The sequence below is a fragment of the Theropithecus gelada genome, chromosome 6 (assembly GCF_003255815.1).
Source record: "Theropithecus gelada isolate Dixy chromosome 6, Tgel_1.0, whole genome shotgun sequence".
Taxonomy (NCBI): Eukaryota; Metazoa; Chordata; class Mammalia; order Primates; family Cercopithecidae; genus Theropithecus; species Theropithecus gelada.
Window position 1 is genome coordinate 88,510,034 of NC_037673.1, and position 23,067 is coordinate 88,533,100.

A 23,067-nucleotide genomic window follows, 5' to 3' on the forward strand; every position below is an offset into this window, starting at 1 on the left:
AGGTTAATCAGGTAAATTATATTTGTGCAGAACATTTTTTCCACACATTTGTTAATTTATAACCTTTAAGCTTGTCCTGTCATAAACTTCTTATACAAATTGATTCAAATCCAACCAAACTTGATTGGTTATTATTTACCCAACAAACTGATAGAGTGTCTAGTGAGTCATCCAGTCCAGCATGCAAACACATATTTGGGACACACATACTTCCTTTTTAAATTGTATCTTTAAAACCTTTATGGAAATTTGCTGCTGAATGTTACAAACTAGCCATATTTCAAAGTGAATATCTTTCACAGTTTTACCTTTTTCTCTCATTTACCAAACGAAATTAGACCACATTATAGACTAATACCTTGTGAATTGCATTTATTAGATCAGAGCCAATTTGAGTTATGGAGGCACATGCACCCAGAAGCACTAAATGCCCTGTAAAAAGGCAGAGAGGTGGCTTAAAGGTTTATAGCACCAAGTAGCTTTTCATTCGTAAAAGACCTGGGTTCAATTTTTTTTGCTTTCAGCCTGAGTAAAACTGACATTCATGGCTATACCACGACTTGTATCACAAAAACCAGATCATCATTGTTGGTTTGCTATAAATGGGGAAGCTAAACAAAGAATGGAAACCACATCTTGCAAATTGCTATAAAAGTGGAAATCATGATCTGTTTCTGACTCCAGTAGGCACAGACTAGGAAAAGAAACTTATTTTTAAGGGTCCTAAAATTTATTCTCAATAAAAACAGAAAAATTTGTATCTCTATTATACCAAAAAAAGCTTGAAAATGTATCAATTATAATAGTTCACAAGAACCAAATTTTGAAGACAAACCTGAATCTTGAAATTTTTCATTTGGAATGGTTTAAGTATTGTAGTATTAAATATTAAGTATGTGTAATAAGATTTTATTATTAATGTTTGGACCTCTGAAGCAACTGATTTAAGAGTTAACTTTTAAAGGAGTTTACTGCTCCCCCAAATAATTCATTACCAATAGTTATTCTGCCTTTGCAATTAATCAGGTTTGAAAGTGCTTCATTTGGTGCATTTGTATTGTTTAAATAAATCTGGAAACACTAACCCTGTCACATTCAGGGGTCGAGTGTGGGAATGAATCTGTAGACACAGAGGGTAAAATACTTCAAGGCGTATCCCCAAGAGATTTCAGCTGGACAATCAAAATTTATTTTTCAAGAAGAGGGTGTCCCTGTACAAGTGAGCCCTGTGGTGTGTTTTAAGGTCTCCTTAACCTGTCTCGGCAAATTGCATAAATCACAGCAATAAAGTCTTCCTATTCAGCATGTTAGGGCTAGGGAAAGCTGACCAGCTTTTGACCTCTTATTCTGGGCCCCAACTGACCCTAACTTCGAAGTTCAAGCGGTCAATTGCAGGTCACTGAGGGCAGTCTCAGAATCTTTTTAATTCCACTTGGACTGCAAGGTTAGATCTATGCAGCACAGGTATTTTCCTACATTTCCTGGATGTGTTGCTCCTGGAGTTCACACCCAGATGACCAAAAGAGAAATAAAAGAAAAAAGAAGAGAGAAAGAAAACCCCAACTTTAAGTTGATATCCTCCTAACCGGCTCCACTTTAGTATACACCATGTTGGTCGTTTATCAGTATAATGGATCTACAGACAGCCTTAAACAATTGTCAAACATTCTTTTAAAAGCCATTAGTTTTTCAACTAATATATATCTGTTTTGTGCATTTGTTGAACCCTTCACTTGTCACTGAGAACGACCTGTTAAACTAAGCAGAGGCCTGATCAGTTTTCAGTGAGCGCTGAGCCTCAGGGTTCACCTGGGTCATCCACAAGATTTATGAGGCCCAGTGCCAGTATCTGATTGGGACTGTTAGTGCTAAAGAAAGCTGACACTTCCTCCCTTTCCCTCCTCCCTGAGCCTGACACACAAAGTCCAGTGACTTAACTTGTACATTCCCACTGGCTGCCTAAGAGGCAGCAAAATTGATGACCTGTACAGACACCAAAGTGGACATCAATAAAAAAAGATGGATGTGAACAAGTGGAGTGACATGCCTCATTGCTGAGGGGACTGGGGAGGGGAGAGAAAAGGTTAAAAAAACACTGGAAAGTTATTTATATAAGCTTCAAGGACAAGGATTTTGTCACCAGTTGCCTAAAGATTTGCTCTTAAAATATTCTTTCCCCTGGCTTCTCTCTTTTTCCAGTTGGCAAAAATGTTGGAATCTCTGGTAATTACTAAATATTTTAATTTGTTTGCTTAAATGTAGAAATTTTTATTAACCTTCTTGTCACTAACAAATGATATCAAGAGATGGACAGAAAATTGTTAAAAAACATATACAAGGAAAATGTAGGGCAGCTTTTAAAAAGGAACCACAATTGATTTAACATCAGTACTGTGTTTGTTAATAATAAGGATGGCTAAAATCTTGAGCAGATTTCATTTTCTATAAGATGGTAGTTATAAATGCTCTGAAACAACATGCTCATTTTGAAAGATCTCCCAAAGAACTGCCCAGAAACACTAGGAAATATACTCTTGAAATGGAAATCTGTGAATAGTTTACAAATAGGCAATGAATGAAAGTAACTGGGTTAGCTATTGTATACTGGGTGTGTTTCTATTTTAAAGTACTTCTGAGAAAAAGTTATTTGGTGGCTTAGCTAGCACTCTAATTAGATTCAAAAAAAGACAAGTAAAATGAATAAAATAATGATTTGAGGGATTTCTTCTATTTTACTCTTGATGTGTTCATTTGACCTTTGGTATATTTTCTGCATGCTTATGTACTATGTAAATGAGGCCTAAATCTAAAATGTGATCAGCGCAGTTGGGAGAGATGATGTATTCAACCACATCAGAAAAAAAATGGCAGACTCTCCAGATCACCAGGTTTACAAGTTCTTTCGTACTAACACTGCCTTAATGTTGACGTTCAGTTAAAGTGATCTGATGATTTATTATCATGCAGCAGAAGAAAATTACAAAAAATAAGAAATTTAGTTTCAGTGATGTTAAGTTTTTCAGATAATAGCATCTATTATGATGACAGAAACCCTTATTGGATTCATGAGCCAGAGAGTAACAATTAATGCTTTCACATTGTCCATTTTGTGTATGAAGACTGAGCTTGACGTGTTCAGGAACTGAAGTTTGAAGTTCTCCACCTTTTTGCAAATGTTAAGATAGGTCAATTTCAAAGTCCACAGTCTAATGTCTCTCATTATTCCTGCTGATGGCAATAAAGATGTCAGTACAATAGGCTCTGCACTAACATTCACAACAGAATTTATGACCAAGTGGAAGGATGTAGTTCTTACTTCTGGTGACTTTGTTTTCCAGTTCAGCATACCCATCCCATTCAGAATCAAAAACCCTAAGTGAGGGTGTCTATGAAATTCACACTTTCTTCTGCCCAGGCCCTGATCCAGTCTACTTACCTATGCACTGCTATATCCAACACACATACAGTAAGTCTTGAGCATGAAGCTTTACTGATAAGGATAGAGTAATATCAGTCAAGTTTGGTCAGTTAGGACTTCCATTCTAAAATATCATATAGCACTCAATCAAATAATCTGTCAGAACAGGACTCATCCAACCCTGTTAACTTTGATACCAGTTAAGTTTTTTAAATGTCACTAAACCAGTCTCTCTCAGTTCCCCATGTAAGACTTCATATCTTTGCCCTTGGAATTCTCAGACTTCTGACACACTGGCGGCATTTCTCTAGGCTCAGTAAGCTACCCCCTATTGCAAAAAAGTGAGCAAAGTCCCCATGGAAACTTCACTGAGATCTGCAGGATTTACGTAGGTAGTCTCAATCTCATCTTAAGACCTAAAGTAACAGACAGGAGGAAAATGATATGAGTTTATAAAATCCCTGATCCAAGAGTATGTTTAAAAGATTGAGTGTAATTTACTTATTTTTATCTCCTTTTACATCGTAAGTGATTTTGTTTATTGTTGCTATTATAGTAATAAACTGCTGTTTTCCTCCTTTTCTTCTTTATGATGAAGACTTGACAAAGTTGTGAGGCTTACCTAGCACAGTGCTTGAATCAAGTAAGTATTAAATACATTTTAATTGACTTACCTCCTCCCTCTGCCCTTCTTTGAAGCTGAGCCAGCCATCAACCCCTTGAAGTATAGATTTTCAGGGGATCCTTGCCAATATACATGGTTCAGTGTTTTGCCTGTAGTTTGGGAGTTTAATAAAGAAGGCCCAGGTAATAACCCTCTCTTTCTCCAGAATATCTAAAAAACTCTCTTCAATAATGTTCTCAGATCCCAATACCTGTTCATTTTTTCATTTACACACGCAAGTATCATCACAGACTTTCTCAAAGGGTGGTTAGAAATCATGGTTACATGTTCCAGATCTGTCACTATTCATAAGGTCATTCCAAGGAATTGACTGGGTATCCACCAATAACATTCCAAGAGGCTCAGTGTCATCTAGCTGGGAGAAGGTTTGAGGTCCTAGATGCCTATGGCAACTCTAGCTCTTCAAGGGTTCACTCTGGATCCCCTATCTGCCTGGACATATCTGATCTTCTCTTTCCGTCAAACTGACAACATGAATTTCCCATTAGCATCAGGCAGCCAATGGGAGCTTCTTCAAACTGCTCAGGATTGGAGTCTAGATTGCTCTCTTCTGAATGTCAAACACACACCTTATCTGGAACTCCTTGAGTGAAAGAGTCCCAAGAAGATATCATTCAGATTTACCTGAGTGACACTGAATAATTCTTAGATGCTTAATTCAGTGTCTGTACTATGTGATAAGATTTTCAGATCCTTGGAACTAGAATGACTGGGTCCTGCCAGCCAGATAAGCCTACAAGTTTGTCATATCAGTCTCCGGATTTAAACTGATGTAAGGTAGCTCTAGGGGCTGAACTTGACCTTTCCTGGGCTGAAAATAGATGTGGAAGGAAACTTCCTTCTTCTAGCCTGGTTGGGCTCTAGGATACCAAGCCAGGGTTTCTCCAGCTTGAGGCAAATATTTGGTTCTGTCTCACATGATCTAGAAGAAACAGATTAACAAACTCTCCTTGGTGTCTCTTAATGCAATATAAAAGTTTCCCAGAGTTTGGAATTCATATCGTTATTCTTAAAAATAATGAATTTTACCAAAGAATAAACCTGCCTGGGATACATAACAAACAGGTTTAAAACAACTTTACAGATAAACACAAAATGTTTGCCAAATCTCAAATTGTTTTTACTAGTAGTTCTCTCTCTAGGAAGGAGATAGTAAAATAAATTGAATTACTTCCCCTTTGTCCTTTGTTGACGTTTAATGTTATTTTTCAGTTTAAGAACTCAAAAATGCAATGACAATAATGTGTAAAGCCTAAAAAAAAAAGAAAAAATGGTAGTAAGAATTAGAGAACCAAGCAATACTGGTAGTTTAGCGGAGTTGCAACTAAGTGAATTCTCTTGAATTCATTATTCATTATTCAGTGTAGATATCCCAATTGAAAGATTAAGTTGTACAGTTAATACAGACATATGTCACACGACAATATTTTGGTCAATGACAGACCACATATACTATGTTCGTCCCATAAGATTATAACGGAGCTGAACATTTTATATTTCCTAATGTTGCTCTAGCCATCATAATGATGTAGCACAATGCATTACTCCCATGTTTGTGGTAATGATGGTGGAAACAAACCTGCTGCACTGCTAGTCATATAAAAGTATAACATATACAATTATATGTAGTACATAATCCTTGATAATGATAATAAAAGCCTGTGTTGCAGTTTTATATATTTACCATGCTATACTTTTTTATCATTATTTTAGAGTATACGCCTTCTATTTATTTTTTTTAATAAGTTAACTGTAAAAAAGCCTCAGGCAGGTCTTTCAGGCAGTATTCCAGAAGAAGGCATCATTATCATAGGAGATGACAGCTCCATGCGTGTTATTGCCCCTGAAGACCTTCCAGTGAAACAAGATGCGGAGGTAGAAGACAGTGACATTGATGATTCTGACCCTGTGTAGGTCTAGGCTAATACGTGTGTTTGTGTCTTCGTTTTTAACAAAAAAAGTTTAAAATGTTAAAATGTTAAAATTTAAAATGTTAAAATGTATGAATTTCTAAAAACAGAAAAAAGCTTATAGAATAAGGATATAAAGAAAAAATATTTTTGTACAGCTGTATAAAGTGTTCATATTTTAAGCTAAGTGTTATTTAAAAAGAATCAAAAAGAAAAAATTAAAAACTTTATAAAGTAAAAAGAAGCTACAGTGAGGTTAATTTATTATCGAAGAAAGAAAAAATTTCTTTATAAATTTAGTGTAGCCTAAGTGTATAGTATTTATAAAGTCTACAGTTGTGTACAGTAAAGTCCTAGGCCTTCACTTTCACTCACCACTCACTCACTGACTCAACTTCCAGTCCTGCAAGTTCCATTCACAGTCAGTAAGTACCCTATACAGATGCACTATTTTTTATCTTTTATACTGTATTTTTACGATACATTTTCTATGTTTATACACACAAATACTTACCATTGTGTTACAATGACCTACAGTATTCAATACCGTAACCTGTTGTACTGGTTTGTAGCCTAGGAGCAATAGGCTATACAGTATAGCCTAGGTGTGTAGTAGGTTCTACCATCTAGGTTTGTGTAAGTACACTCTATGATGTTTGCACAATGATAAAGTCACCTAAAAATGCATTTCTCAAAATATATCCCCAACATAAGCAATGCATCAATGTATCTCAACCTAAATCTCTGTTTTACATATAAACATATAGTCACATGCTTCATATTTTCCTTTCTTTAGATCATAAAATGACTAAATGCTAATAGCAACACTATTTGAGATATTCTAGCTCGGTGTCTCCCCATATGATTAAAGTGTTTCAGAAATATTAATGATTTATTATATAAACTTCAGCAAAAAAAAAAAAATCTGTCAAGGCATACTTTATTCAGAAAATACGGTTTTGTCAGTTTTCAGCCATTGACAAATGGAGTATTATCAGGATAGATCAGCAGAGATGTTGAATGTTTTTGAAATTCTCTGTTTTAAATATTTGCTTACATTTTACCAAGCAAATCTATACTTTTCAATTTCTAGTGATCACGCATTCCTGGCACATAAGAACACTTCACAGGGACTGCGGAACTAGTCGTTAACAGCAACAGACTATTTTTGTGCTCCCACAGCAAGAAAGTATTTTGCCACAATGACCAAAATCTTTTATTTCCACTCAAAACATGTCTCAATAGAACAAGCATTTGCTTTTGAAATTCCTTCTTAAGCTATTTGAACTCTACCAAGTAAAATATTTATTTGACAAAAATATTATTTCATAAGAAAAATACGTTCCAAACTAGACGCAATTGAAGATATTATGTCTACTTTTGTTCTTTGTTTTTTGGGATGGAATCTCGCTCTGTTGCCCAGGCTTGAGTGCAGTGCCGTGATCTTGGCTCACTGCAAGCTCCGCCTCCCAGGTTCACGCCATTCTCCTGTTCAGCCTCCCGAGTAGCTGGGACTACAGGCGCCCGCCACCACACCCGGCTAATTTTTTTGTATTTTCAGTAGAGACGGGGTTTCACCATGTTAGCCAGGATGGTCTCAATCTCCTCACCTCATGATCCACCTGCCTCAGCCTCCCAAAGTGCTGGGATTACAGGCGTGAGCCATGGCGCCTGGCCTATGTCTACTTTTTAAATGAAAATAGAATTTGTTACTTTAAAATATAAACTACCATTACTTATTATTATTATTACTCTTGTAGGAAGGAGAAAGAGGAGGAAGAAGAAGAAGAAAGAAAAGAGAAAGTAAAAATTTAAAAATAGAACTACATTTCAATTCAGCAATCCAACTACTGGGCATATATCCAAAGAAAAAGAAATCATTATATAAAAAAGGCATCTTCACCCATGTTTATCACAGTGCTGTTCACAATAGCAAACTCCCTGAATCAACCTAAGCATTCATCAATGAATGATTGGGTAATGAAAATGAGGTTTATATATAACGTGGGATACTACTCAGTCATAAAAAAGAATGAAATTATGTCTTTTGCAGCAACATGGATGGAACCAGAAACCATTATTCTAACTGAAAAATCTCAAAAAACAAAGTCAAATAACACATGTTCTCACTTATAAGTAAAAGCTAAACAATGTGTACACATGGACATAGAGAGTAGCATAATAGACATTGGAGACTCCAAAAAGTGGGACAGCGGGTGAGGGTTGAACACTATTCAGTGAAAAGATGACATTTATGTGGTTAATTTAATTAAATGACTACCTATACTGACCCAGTAAAGAGATGTATATATTATTAATAGAACAATGGACTGCCCCGCTCTGTTCACATAATCTGCGCTACTATCTTCATAATCCATATGGACTATCCTAGCTAAATTTAATGTTCAGCCATTCACAATCATTAAGACCTCTCGTGGTTATAACAGCCTTCTCTGCCATGCTGGCATCCAATTTGTATTTTCCCCCCAGACATAGTCAACATTCAAAGACACAGAAATTTCTTGTTTAAAAAAAAATTACTTTCTTCTACTTATTTCTATTCTGCTGTAATAAAAAAAAATTCTATATTGCAAAATGTGGGTAATATTTTGCATTGTCTATTCCCAGGATAACTCTTTAAACTATGTTGTGGCTCCCGATTGTGCTGATACTCATTCCACAAACAAAACTTACACCTCAATAAACAGCAAGTCTGCATATTAGATGAGAAAAAGGATATGAAATAAAAAAAAAAAACACACAGTTTCTAAAAAAATTTTTAAAGCCTGCAGTGCAAATTGGAGAATGGTATTTTGCCCCCTATTCCAGAGGGTTACTTGTGTCACCAAGTTGTTTCTCATTTCCATGAATTGTTTTTTCAATTAAAATGGGAAAATAAAAGCAAAGAGTAAAGCAGAACTTGCTGCAGATGATAGATGGCTCTTCTTTAATGACTTATAAAAGAAAAGTGGCACCCCAAGTTTTACTTTATGTAACACGGGGGGAAAAAAAGCTAAACAACACTGTAGATTTTATTTGATATGCTCATTGTGTTAATTTTGAAATATTATCATTTTACTATTATGATTATTAACACATTTCTAAGGAGCGTGTCTGTTAATTTTGAAAAGACTAAGTAAATGCAAATCCAAGTTCTTTTCTACTTTTCAAATTGTTATTAAGAACAAATGTTCTTCAAGTGAACCCTCTGATCAGTAAAAAGGGACATTTGCAACTAAAAGGACTAGTGTACAGTAAATAACGGCATTTTCTTCAGCCAAAGACATTTTCCATTCAAGATAACCTGAAATCTGCTACTTTATAGCAGGTATTCTATGAAGTATTTCTTCCAAAGATTTAACTAAATATATGTATCTTGGTGAAGTTACAAGTTATGCTGTCATAAAAAAAAAAAAAAAATCCTGAAAGTCTAAGATTTACCATAATCAATATTCTGGTGAAGATTCTTTCAGATATCAATATATAGATAGATACAGATAGACACACTAATATATTTTGTATGTAATATATATACATTTATATTTGATAAAATACACACATGTTGATATAATTATTTTTAATAAATAAGTTCATATTATTCTGTAGCTATTTTTAAACTCAATAATATGTCAAGGACATAATTTCATGCCTATGAATATAGATCTGTGTCTTCATTTTGAATAACTGTGTAGTAGTCCACTGAGTATATACCAATAACTTTACTTAGTCATTTTCTCATTAATGATTTTTAACTTTTTTCAAATTTTTTGGTATTATTAACAATGTTGTGAAGACTATCTTTTATTTTACATCCTTTCATACCACTTTTTAGTGTATTTTCCTAAAACAAGAGAAATATATGGATTTTAAACATTTGTCACACATTATCAAACTTACCTGCACAGAGGAAAATCTATTTACATTTCCTCTAATTTTCATTAGTTTTCTCATGCCTTAAAATATAGCAGATGGTGTCCATTTTCCCAATCAAGTAAGTTAAAGGAAAAAAAAAAAAAAAAAGATAGTCTTTTGCTGTTTTTATTTCTACATCTTTGAGGCCATAGGGTCATTTCCATTTCTTCTTTTGCGAACTCTTCTATTGTGACATCATTCATTCCTGAATTGCAAATGTCTTTTTTTAATATGAAAGCTTTAACCTTTCATTTGTCACAGGTACGATGATTATTTTTCCCAAGTGGTAATGTACATTTTCAATTTTATTTATAATGCATTTTGCTGATTAGATGTTTTTGATTGTCAGATAGTCTTTTAGGGTTTCTGAACCACATGACATGTTACAAAATACTGACACATGCATTCCTCTAAAATTTTGTAACTTTCTGTTTAACATCATATATAGTTCATCTGCTTTTAATGGGCTGCATCTATAAGACACTTCATTTCCATGGCAATCACACATATGATGAATATTTTACCAATTTCAAAAGCAGATGGCACTATTCCAATTATTATTATCCCATTTGTTTGAGTGTATTTTAAACAGATTGCTTATTTAAAATGTTATTTTTTGACTCTGAGGGCTTACTCATATATTGCTTTTCTTGTTGTGTCCTCTGTATTTAATTTTACACCCTTGAAAACATACAGTTCAAATAGCAAGGTGGCCAAATTTTGCTTAAGAAAGAACCTTCAGACTCTGCTTCTTGTTGTGCTATTATATACAATTTGTCTTCCTCAATTTTTAAAAATATTGTCTTTCATGTGTATCATCCCTTTATCCTTCTTGTACTTAATATAGAATTTAAGATCCTTTGGGACAGGCGCTGTGGCTCAAGCCTGTAATTCCAGCACTTAGGGAGGCTGAGGCGGGTGGATCACTTGAGGTCAGGAGATAGAGACCAGCCTGGTCAACATGGCAAAACTCCGTCCCTACTAAAAAATACAAAAATTAACTGGGTGTGGTGGCGCACACCTTTAGTCCCAGCTACTCAGGAGGCTGAGGCACGAGAATGGCTTGAACCTGGGAGGCAGAGGTTACAGTAAGCCGAGATGGCACCACAGCACTCCAGCCTGGGTGGCAGGATGAGACCCTGCCTCAAAAAATAAATAAAATAAAATAAAATAAAATCTTAATTTGAAATTCACAATTATTATTTTACTACTAGGCTTCAGTGAAATCATAAGATCATGGAGTCAGTCAAAAAATAAACATTTTAAGAAGCTTCTGGATCAGATTTTTGGTTACAAGAACTAAATAGCTCCAATTATATTTTCTTATGCGATGGAAAGGTAAACTTTTATACGTTATTTGAAAAGCTTGATATCCTAAATATTTAAAAAATTGATCTAATTCTGTGCGGTCTGTTTTGGGTGAAACAAAGACCTGGAGACTCTCTTTTCCTGTATCTTTAAACTAGCACATAACTTCTGTTTAAGGGTCTAGTGACAACTGTAATGGATAATTTACAACCTACAGGGCTTCTGGATTAAATAACAGAGGTTCTGTAAACCAACAGGCTTCAGACTTCAGTGAAAGCACCAAAAGCACCGTAATTTGTTTATTGCCCTTTCTCAGTTCCTCAATTACAATTGATCTCTGCTAAACAGTCTAGTGTTGCTAATTGTTGGGAAAGGGGGAAAATAACTTAATCTTTATAGACATCTTCTAGCCAAGGATTTCTCCTTATAATTCAGTGCCATAATCTTACCTAAGCACAGATAAATGGAATCCATACACCTAACCATAACAAGTACTTTCAAAATTAATGTATAAACAATCAAAGTTGAAGTAGCTGTGCTTGGAACAGGAAAAAAAAAAAATGGTGACTGATTGTATCTGATATTGAGCCAATGACAGACAGACAAGAGTACTTGATTAGAGCTCTTGTCTTGCCAGATCACTTATTTGAATTCTACTGATAGGAGTTTAATCAGCACTTAATCTCCTTATCATGTCTAGGGTGTTGATCAACTTTAAGTACTTAACATTATACAGAACCCCTACAGGCATTTCCACTTCAAAGCCTGAAGTGCAATGGTTAGGTGTCTCCTAATCTTATTTTTCTCCATTAAGGGTGTTGAAAAGAAATGCTGTCATCATCAACTAATCATGTTCTAATTTAGTTTGTTTAAACTTCTGAATTGTTTGTTTAAGAAAAGTTTGACTTATTTATAGTAAATTTTCATTTTCTGAACCCACCATTTTAGAAATTGAAAATATACTATATACATACGTATGTGGGTTTGTATAAAATATGTTCCAGTTTACAGTTTAACTTCTGAATTATTTTAGAAAGTCTTGCCTTATTTATGCTAAATCTTTATTTTCTTGACCCAGTATATTGGAAATTAAAGAAATACATACACGTATACATATATGTGTGCTTGTAGTTACTCTAACTTCTCACTTCAATATAATGAAGATCCAATATAATGAAGATCACTCAATATAGTAGAAGATCCAAATGGACAAGTAGTACATTAAAACACAAATTAAAAACATCCTTCAAATATTTTCAACATTATGTTACAGGTAAAGTTCAATGACATTTTTTGTAGATCACTCCCTCACTCGTTAGTGAGGATTCCACATTTCCACATTAAAGTTATTCTTTTATTCCTTATAGTATCCTAATGAGAGAGAACAGGTATATTGACTACATATTTGCTATACATTAAAACCATATACTTCATTATAAGTTGTCCTTCTGAGTATTATCTATCCATAATGATTTTTTACCAGAATTTAAGTATATGTCATGTGAATTGTTTTCATGTCTGCAGAACAGACTAAAGTTACTTATTTAAAAAAAAATTAAAGTAAAATTATTGAAATTGATAAACTAATTAAAACTACATAAACCAAATATTATGTATCTAGAAATGATAATTTTTACATTTGATGTTTAATATACTTTTATTAGTATTTCAGTTGCTTCAAGTGTTCAATTGTCTACTAAATTTTTTATGGCAGCATATATCCAAAACAATGCCTAATATCTCTATTTTTGTGTAATGGACTTCAACTGGAAGATATCAAGAGAGGAAAGATATACTATTTGGAAAGAGCAGGAAATTCCAAATTTCAGCCCAATTCATGTTAATTATTTAGAAAAAAAATCAGAACCAAATAAAAAAAAAATCTCAATTATTTTGTTTTCTCAAATTATTTCATTATTTACATTTTTTTCAGTCCAAAATACCAGACATACTTTAGGATCTTTGTTTTTATTTTATTTTATCTGAAATAAGTTTACTCATTCCTAATTTTAAATACAAACATAGGCTAAGTTGAATGCTAAATATGTGACCATCCAAAAGTGATTGATTGATTGATTGACTGATTGATTTTATTAGGAGATTCTCATTTGAAATAGAGGCTTGAGACTAACTGTCCAAATAAAAGATAAAGAAGGCAAAGCATTTCAGATGTTTCAATTTTCATCGAAGGATTTGCAGCAATTTTATTGATTTAAAAATTTCTACAAACATTTATAAAAAGTACTTTATGGCCTTTCACTTAATTCAGAAAGAAGGGAACTGTGACAACTGCCCCTAAACTGTCCAATATATGACATTTAAAAGATAAATTAACATTGTAAATAAAACTAACCCTTTATAAAAGATATTTAGAAGTCTGTTTCAATAATGTAATTAAAACAAATACATGATAGAAAACTTGATTTATGTGAATGACGTTCTACTAATCTTTGAATTACTAATAGGATTCATTAAGTTTAAATTTGGAAAGATCAGGCATCTCAAAAAATGAGTAACATTAAACTAAATAACAATGGTGGCTAAGTAGCACTGAGGCATAAACAGGGAAAAATAAAATAAAAGTCTATTATTTCTTAACTACGAATGCTTTCTAAAGTAACTCAGATGCTTCCATTTTATTTGAGTACTGCTTTTTGTTTCCTCTATTAAGTAGTGCTTAAAAACCACAACTTCATTCAATCAGTAAACAGGATCATTACTTCTAAGTGTTTCAGATTCTAAATCAAGGGTTTCATTTAATTTTCCTTGCAGAATAATGCATATAGATGAGGATGTCAAATTGCAAATAACCTGTATTAGAATAGCATTTACAGTGCTTATGGTAAGTAATCAACATTATTGACTTAGCTTAGGGATTTAAAATGCTGAAAAACACTAACAGTATAAATTGATTGGAAGAATAGAAAAGTACATCACTGTGTTAAAGATTTGAAATGAAAGTGAAACGCATTATATGATTTTGTAGTTTAAGAGTACATGTGCATATATAGATACGCACGTAGATGGATAATGTGGGCATTATTGATTTAAATTCCCCATTGGGATTAAAGAGAGAATGCCTAGTTTCATTTCAATGGTAATGTTGATATTCATTATCAATATGATAAAATACAAATTGGTGGCTCTGTAATACAGATTTAATGCCCCTGCTGAACTTTTTTCCATTAGTAGCTAATGGCTATTCCCGTTTACCTTCTATGACTCCAAATGTTCATTTCATCTTTTCTCTGTGATCATCACAGTTATACAGGAAATGATTTTGCTAAAAACAAAAATATTCTACTTTATTTTAAAAATGATAGAGCTTGCATCTGTAAACATGACTTTAATTTATGCCTTCTATGATGTGTCAGCATTCTGAAAAAGAATCTTGTTCTGCATTTATAAAATAGAAGTGAAAAATTTCATAACTTGGAATAGTTAGTAAGAAAAAGGCTTGTTGCACTTATTAAAGTAAAACATTTTCCCCTCAGAAGAGTTTATGTTTTTAACATATATGCATAAAGTGAGCATTTCATTTCCATTACTAAAAATCTTTTTATCATGATAAACAAATCTATTCATTAAATTGCCTTTCTCTCCTATATAGCAACAGCTTATTTTTAGAATGACTTTCAACCACTAAGTTGAATTTATTTTAAAGAAAGAAGAGTATAAAAACTCTTATTAATTTATTTTAATTAAACCCATTACAATAATCCCTGGAGAGAAAACAATTAAACATTGAATAAGAAACCGTAAAAAATCAAGTTCATTTCCTCTTTGCATTTGAGTTCCCTTAGTCATCTCTTTTTCTCCAAATGAAGCCTTTAAGTATTGTAGGTTTTTTTAAGTGAAATAGCATAATTTTAAATGAGGTTATGATACTAATACTTAATATTATTGCACATCTACTATATACCAACTCTATTCTAAGCACTTAATGTGCTCACTTAATTCTCCTAAACAAACTTATGAGATAGAAATTCATTATTTTTCTCATTTTATATTGAGGGAGATTCAAAGCATACTATCAATAAAGTGAAAAGGCAAACCACAGAATGGGAGAAAATATTTGCAAATCATATTTCACATATGCGAATTAAAACCACAATGAGATATCACTTCACAACTATGATAATGGCCATAATCAAAAAGACAGATAATAGTAAGTGTTGGCCAGGATGTGGAGAAATTGAGACCCACATACACTGCTGGCAGAAGAAAATAGTGTAGTTTCTTTGGAAAAGAGTTTGAGACGTGCTTAAAAGGTCAAACTGAGTTACCATGTGACTCAGCAATTCTACTCCGAGGTATATACACAAGAGAAGTGGAAACACATGTCCACACAAAAACTTATACAAATGTTCATATCGACATTATTCATAATAGTCCAAAAGTGGATAGAGCCCATATGTCGATCAACTGATAAATGGGTAAATAAACATGATGTATTCAGCATACAATAGAATATTATCTGACAATAAAAGGGTTTAAAATGTTGATACATCCTACAACATGGATGAGCCTTGTAAATATTATGCCAAGTGAAAGAAGCTAGACAGAAAAGACTACATATTACATAATTCCATTTATGTGAAGTGTCCAAAATACGCAAATCCTTACAGGCAGCAAGTCAGGCAATGGCTGCCTATGATTAAGGGGGTTAGAAGAAATAGAGAGTGACTGCTAAGAAGAGGTGACACCCTCTTCTTGAGGTGATTAAAATGTTCTAAAAATGATTGTGGTTGTGCACAACTCTGTGAATATAGTAAAAAACATTGACCCATATACTTTAAATAGGCAAATTGTATGGTATATAAACTGTATCTCAATAAAGCTGATATATATACCATATATATATACACACATATATATGTGTGTATCTTTTGAAAGATACTAAGGACGGTCCTTCCCTGAATGACTGTAAAGGGTACTCCTGGAATAAACATGCAGAGTCTGGTCCCAGGGTCTGTGTATGCAACTACTAAGCTTACTGATTCTGCTTATGGTAGTTTTGCTCTTCAGTATGATAACTGATTTCACTTAATCAAGTATCTTGTTTAAAAAGTCACCATACTGCCTGGCTCCAAATAAAAGTTCTCTGAGTGAACACTGATGGATACTTCTTTCCAATAAAACAATATGATGTATGGTGAGTAATGATGTTGACTAAGTCATTTCAAGATGCTGAGAAGGTTAATTTGGAATATCCAGATTCTTGATAAAATCAGCAAAACCTGCAAAGAACGGAGCACATTTAGTTGCTAACAACAATGAAAAATTCTTCACAGCTACTTAGCGTTTACATTTTTATTACCTTACTCCCCAAAGAGTTGCAGTTATCATCCAATCATGTTTTTTAGTTTAGGGGATAAAAAGGACAAATGTCAAAATATATTTGTTATGTTATTATATGTCATTATCTCCATTTCCTTTAGGATTCTGTTGAAGACTTTTGGAACTTTCAGAATGGATTTATAGAACTTTAGAGCAAAGGAACCTAAGAGAACATCTAGTAAAATTGTACAACTGAAGAAAGTTTAACTTAAAGAAGTCAAATAATTTATAAAGGCACTAGATTCAACAGAGAATAAAACTAAAGTCATCATCAACATCTTCACAACAACAACAAAAGAAATAATTAGTACTTATTAAAAATATTATGGTCAAGGCAACACATTACACATTCCTTATCTCATTTGACTTTCCTTGCAACTCTCTGTAAAATAGGTACTCTTATTGTTTCCATTGTATAGACAAGAAAGTTGAAGACAAGGCAAGTAATTTGCCCAAATCATAGACCAGCAAATAATGAATTTGGGATTAAACCCAAGCCTTTCTGATGTATTCTTAGACATCTTACTATACCTTAATCACAATCAATTCAGCAATCTCATCTTTTTTTATTAATTAAAAAAATTAAGGGAGCTTTTATCAGGAACACCATGACTAATTTGAATCATGTAACAAAATTGAGTCATAAAATAAATATTTGTTCATATGGTATTTATTGTATTCATTTATTACGTTAATATTTTTTAAAATAAAATATAATTGAATCATAAAATAAAATTTATCACAAAAAGAATCAATTAACCAGAATTTGGATTTGAAGAGATATTGTGACAGATTGTAACCTTCAGTCCTGAACAACATATAATGGCAATAAACTGTTTTCTCATCTGATGCATAAATAAGACAGATTTATACCAGAGAAATGCACTTGCAGCAAATAATACACAGTTAATTTAATACCTTTTTTGAAGTTATTCGTGTAGCTTATAATAAAGCCTTGCCTCCAAAAATGATAGAATTAAATCACTTTGGAGACCCAAAGATATATTAGTCATCATTCACAGCATCAAGACCTCTGCAGCAGGAGACACAAGAGCGTAGATGTCTTTGTAATTGCATGTGTTGCTCACTTAGAATGAGTTAGTTACCAGTCTAGTTACCCAACATTCCCTTCTGCCTGTCATTCCTCTGCCTGGAATGACTTCTCTGTTCTCTATTCCACAGGAGTACCAATGTCCAACCCTCTCTCCTTGGAGATTTTCAACTTGGAGTTCCTGGAGTTACTTATGACCTCTAGCTCATAATTGGTTTTGCCCTGCCTCAATTTCAAAGGTAATTAGCTAGAATCAACATTATCCATGCTATAACTTACATACTAATCATATGTTACTGATCATACATTTTATTGACTTGAGGTTGTTTTCACGTGTTTATTTTTCCTTCTGCCAAAGTGATCATACAGTTCCTATAAAGAAAGACTCTAAATTTCTATTGATTTTTCATCCAGATTTTACTGCAAAAGTTACACATACATATACACTGGAAGAGGCTTACCGGCTTTTATGTACATGATGGTGAACAAAAATAAAATATATATATATTCTGTTTTTTTAATTGATTTCACATCTGCCACCCACACACCTCATGGAAGCTGTCCACTGGGGCTCCATCAATTCCTGATGTGTCATTAGGCTGCAGATTCCTCTGCTTTAGGAACTGATCACAGCCACATGGATGAAAAGTCCATTCTAAATATAATAGAACCATGTTATATTGTAGCATAGTATATTATAAGAAGATAATGGCATTTGCATCGTTATTTTTTCTTTGAGAAATTCAATCTTTTCACTTACATTAGTATTGATAATGTTTTTCTGTTTATTAACTATGATTCATAAATCTGCATTTGGGAATAAACAAGTTCTCCCCTTAAAGAGATAAGATATTTGGATGTCAATATCCTTTATTTTTTCTTAAGATTTTGTTAACCTTTTAGATGAGATTCTGATGTTCGCAACAAATTATTTTGAGACAGTGAGCTTCTAGAGCCATGCCATCTCTATCACACAAAACAGTGATCTAATCCTCCCATTCCATATACTTATAAGAAAGAAAAGGTCTTGTTTGCCCATTTGATCTTCCCTATTTTATCCCTAGGAATATTAGGATTTCCATTCATTTCTGCTGGGACTGAAAAGCTTAGTTCTGCTGCAGGCTAGACTGGGGATATGCTCCATGAAGCAGCAACTCAGAGCCTATTTCTCATTGCACGTTATTGTTGATGCTGCAGATGCTCCAAAGGGCTGCACCTTGGGTGTCTTGCATTATTTTTACAGGCATTTATTTGGGTTCATTACCCCAGCAGCTAGGGCATACCTCTATCCATATTCTGCAGGGTTCCCCAGTAGACATAGCTTTGTGTGACCACTGGTTTGAGTCTCCTGTTAATGATGATAGCCCCATCCACTGGGGTGGTAGATGGGGCTTTTCCTGTAAGTTCTGTTCATACCATGTCAGGTAGCTAGTACTGCATAACACTCAGTTGGGTTTTCTATCCTCCTACCTGCTATTCATCTTTATATATTTTGCTTAGTATCCTTAAATACCATAATTCCTAATCTGAAAAGTTTATGTACTATACAGAATTCTATTATAATAGATTAGGGTTAAATACCAATGGCAACAACAAAAACTTGTTTAAGAAGCTCAGAAGCTCCTGTGATTTCAATTAAATATAGACCAGAAAAGATTTGGTGTTCTTTCCTACAAACAAGTTTAGGAAAAAATAACAGAGGTGTTATGTAGCTTTTTTCCACCAGGAATTTTTAATATTGCATTATTGAAATATGAAAATGTAAAATGCAAATGCATTATCGTTTCATCACTTAACTCTATGTATCACTCTGCATTTGAAATGCATTTTTTCAGTTCTACAGTTCACAGTACTTTATCCACAATCCTAAAACCCTAAAAGATCTGAAAACCCAATATTTTCAAACGGTAACTCCAAAACACATTTGGTGGCAAAATCTGACTCAAATCGACATTTATCCACTTAGTGGAAATGGTCATATATTTTATTTTAGAAATGTTTATAAGTTTGATTTGAGGGTACTGTCCCGGTCCTCACTGGCAATGTGACGTATATGCACTGCACTATCTTTCTCAGGGCTAAAAACTCTAAATCACAAAAACATGTTTGGCCCCAGTAGCTTTATATACAGGGTCATGGATCAATGGCTATCTAGCTGAACGCTAGTACTGACATAGGAACTCTACCCAAAGTGTATGTATGTATCTATCTACATATATAAATATACAAAAACCCTAATAAACCCACAAAATTGGAATAAGAAGGCAAGAATCAGAAGAAAAATTAAGAATATGTTATACTTCAGCCTATATTCAACATTGTAGAGTACAGAATAAAATTTAAAACACCACAAATGGCCACAAATAGGGTATTGGCTAAATGTATTCAGCCACATCTGTAAAAGGGATACAGGTAGCCATAAAAATGACACTCCTACAGAGTATATGATGACATAAAAAATGTTTATAGTACATTATTAACAGAAAAGCAGGTCATCAACAATTCAAGTAAAATAAAACTTTTATAAACCCGTATACATACATATAAATTAATGTGAGCAAGTACACAAGAATAGACTAATGGTTATTTCTGGATGATGGGCTTTTCAATGGTTTTTATTTTCTACCCTTTGGTTTTTCTTTAATTTCTTTTTATCATAAAATTGTATTGCTTCTTTTTTAAAAGCTTTTGTTTTATTTGATAAGAAAGCCTAAGAGAACATGAAAGAAATAATCTGGACAAATAGTTGAAAGAAAAGCAGATGACGACTAAGCCTCAAATGCTAAATAATCACATGCCTTTCCTTTGCTGTATATATGAAGAGCTGGTTCAGTGTTTGTTTGCTCTGGTGGGCAAAAGTTCATTTCATGAAAAGAGAATTACACAGAAAATCGCAACAAAATTTTAACATTTATGGGGTGCTTTGTAGATGAAGATGATGTTATTGACTCCTTGACACTGAGGAAACTTCAGTATTTCTTCATGGCTGGCTGCAATTACCCAATTTGGGAAATGAACGAGACACCAGAGCTTCATCTAGATGACAGTTTAGACAGAAAGTGCTGTGGCTGCCATTTTTTTTTTTTTTTTTTTTTTTTTTTAGTTCCAACTGCATGCAGCACAGCAGTAATGTACAGCCCTAAACTCCCATTCTCTTCAAATAGTACACGCTCTTTAAATAAACAGTGTTTTAAATTAAGAATGTAAATATTACTCCCACTCAGCAAACTATAAGTGGCATCATCTTTGTTGTTATAATACAATATGTTAATAAGTATATAAAATCCTTTTTGATCGAAATGCTGCATAACAGAAAAAATTTTTACAGTGAGAATAAGCATTAATCTGGGCATTTTGGGGAGTTCATATCACAAAACTTTGAAAGCCAATCTAAATATTGATCTAAACTGCCCATACTAATCTCTAGGTCTTCAAGCCATACAATTCCATATTCAGGATGATTCTTTCTAGATTGGGAGCTGATGGTAAAGGTTATAAAGTATTTTGTTAATGAATCAGCAAATATCTATTAAATCTCCTTCATTTATATGACCTCTTCATTTTTAAAAACTAAAGAATATATCATTTCTTGTCCTTGGAGAACTTATATTCTACTTGGAAAAAACAAAAATTCCTAGATGTAAGTTAAATCATAACTCAAAAATTCAAAATAGTCTATGTCAAGAGATGTTATAAGCCTGCACATGATTAAAGGCTAAATATCTGCAAGTATGTTTAAGTCAAAATATTGTTTCCTGGGGTTTGGAGATACATGATGCAAGTCCATGAAGAGGGGAGGGCTTCAAACATGCCTTGAGAAGTTGCAGGATATGAGCAGAGAAGAGGAAGCACATTCCAGATGGAGCAATAGTATGAGGCAAGATTCAGAGAAGTCAAAAACAAAGACTATACAACAGCTAAGATTCCCTGGGGGATTACTATGTGCAACGTACTGTCACATCATTTAATCCTCACAAAAACCCTATGAGATTGGCACAAATATGAACCTGTTCATGACCACCCTGCCTAATAAGGACTCTCTACCATTCCCATTCTCCATCTCTGTCTATTTATTAGTCTGATACATTTTGTTAATGAAACTTTCATTATCAAAAAGTATATAATTCATTAATTTGTTTACTTCTTTAATGCAAGCTGCTGGAGGGCTGGGACTTGTTCAGCTACAATACCCCTAGTACCTGAAACAATTCCTGGATCAGAGTCACACACAGTATGTACTCATCAACAGTATCATCCCTTTTATGAATGAAGACCCTAATAGGCAGTGAAGGGTTAAATAACTAACCCAATATCACACAATCAGAATTTGAACTCAGTACTCTTTTTGCTCCAAAATGACATGTTATACCATCCCCCAGTGAATCATTAGAAAACAATAAGTTGATCCCTTTAGAAGAATACATAAATTTCCTTGGCTTTTTGTTTTATTTATTTATTGTTCATTGGCATCCTAATAATAAGAAATAAAATTACAATAGAAGTTTAGTGTCAGACTATAAAGACCTTGATTTTCAGGTTAAGATTTCTGAATTTTATTATGAGAAGATATTCTAGAATGTAAACAGAGTTAGGGAGAATTAATGTATCTGTCATCGTGTTGGAGATGGGAATGAGGAAGTCTAAGCCTAAAACCAGAGCCTTAAGAGATTGCCAAGAAGAGCGGAAAGTGTGTTGATGTCTGGACTAGGATTTAGCAGTGTACAGGAAAGAAAGAAAAAATACAAGAGGAATTACAGAGAAAATTTAATTTTTCTTCTGCAATTCTTTGCCTGCAAAGTCTTTCACCAATTCTCCTCTCCTCTATGGGGATCTTAGTCTTCAAGACTGGCACAAATCTAGATTCTTCTGGGATTTCTCCTCCAACAATTCTGAGTGCAAAGCCTTTGGAGCACTTTACTCATGTTCACCTAGTGTCACACCAGAGTACAATATAGCTAACAACAGAGGGAAAGAAGAAAGCTGCATAGGTCTTCTGAGAGCGCTTGAGATCTACAACTAGGTCTTATTCATCTGTTTATCTCCAGCATCTAGCACAGTATTGGAGGCTGTGATGGTTCATTTTATGCCTCACCTGCACTGAGCCATAGGATACCCAGATATCTGGTTAAATGATTGTATTAGTCCATTTTCATGCTGCTGATAAAGACATACCCAAGACGAGGCTATTTACAAAAGAAAGAGGTTTAATGGGCTTACAGTTCCACATGACTGGGGAGGCCTCACAATCATGGTGGAAGGTAAAAGGTATATTTCACATGGTGGCAGACAAGCGAAGAGAGCTTATGCAGGGAAACTCCCCTATAAAACCATCAGATCTTGTGAGACTTATTCACTATCATGAGAACAACACAGGAAAGACCTTTCCCCATGATTCAGTTACCTCCCACACGGTCCCTCCCACAACATGAGGGAATTCAAGATG

At 33.7% G+C, this 23,067-nt stretch overlaps 1 long non-coding RNA gene across 1 annotated transcript in view; it reads right to left on the minus strand.

The window, feature by feature from the left end:
* The window catches only part of LOC112626677, a 31,774-nt gene extending 13,493 nt beyond the window's left edge, over positions 1 to 18,281 (minus strand). Inside the window, exon 1 of the long non-coding RNA XR_003119941.1 lies at positions 18,173 to 18,281. This is a non-coding gene — a long non-coding RNA (uncharacterized LOC112626677). The remainder of the gene's footprint in view (positions 1 to 18,172) is intronic.
* Between the last annotated feature and the right edge of the window lie 4,786 nt (positions 18,282 to 23,067).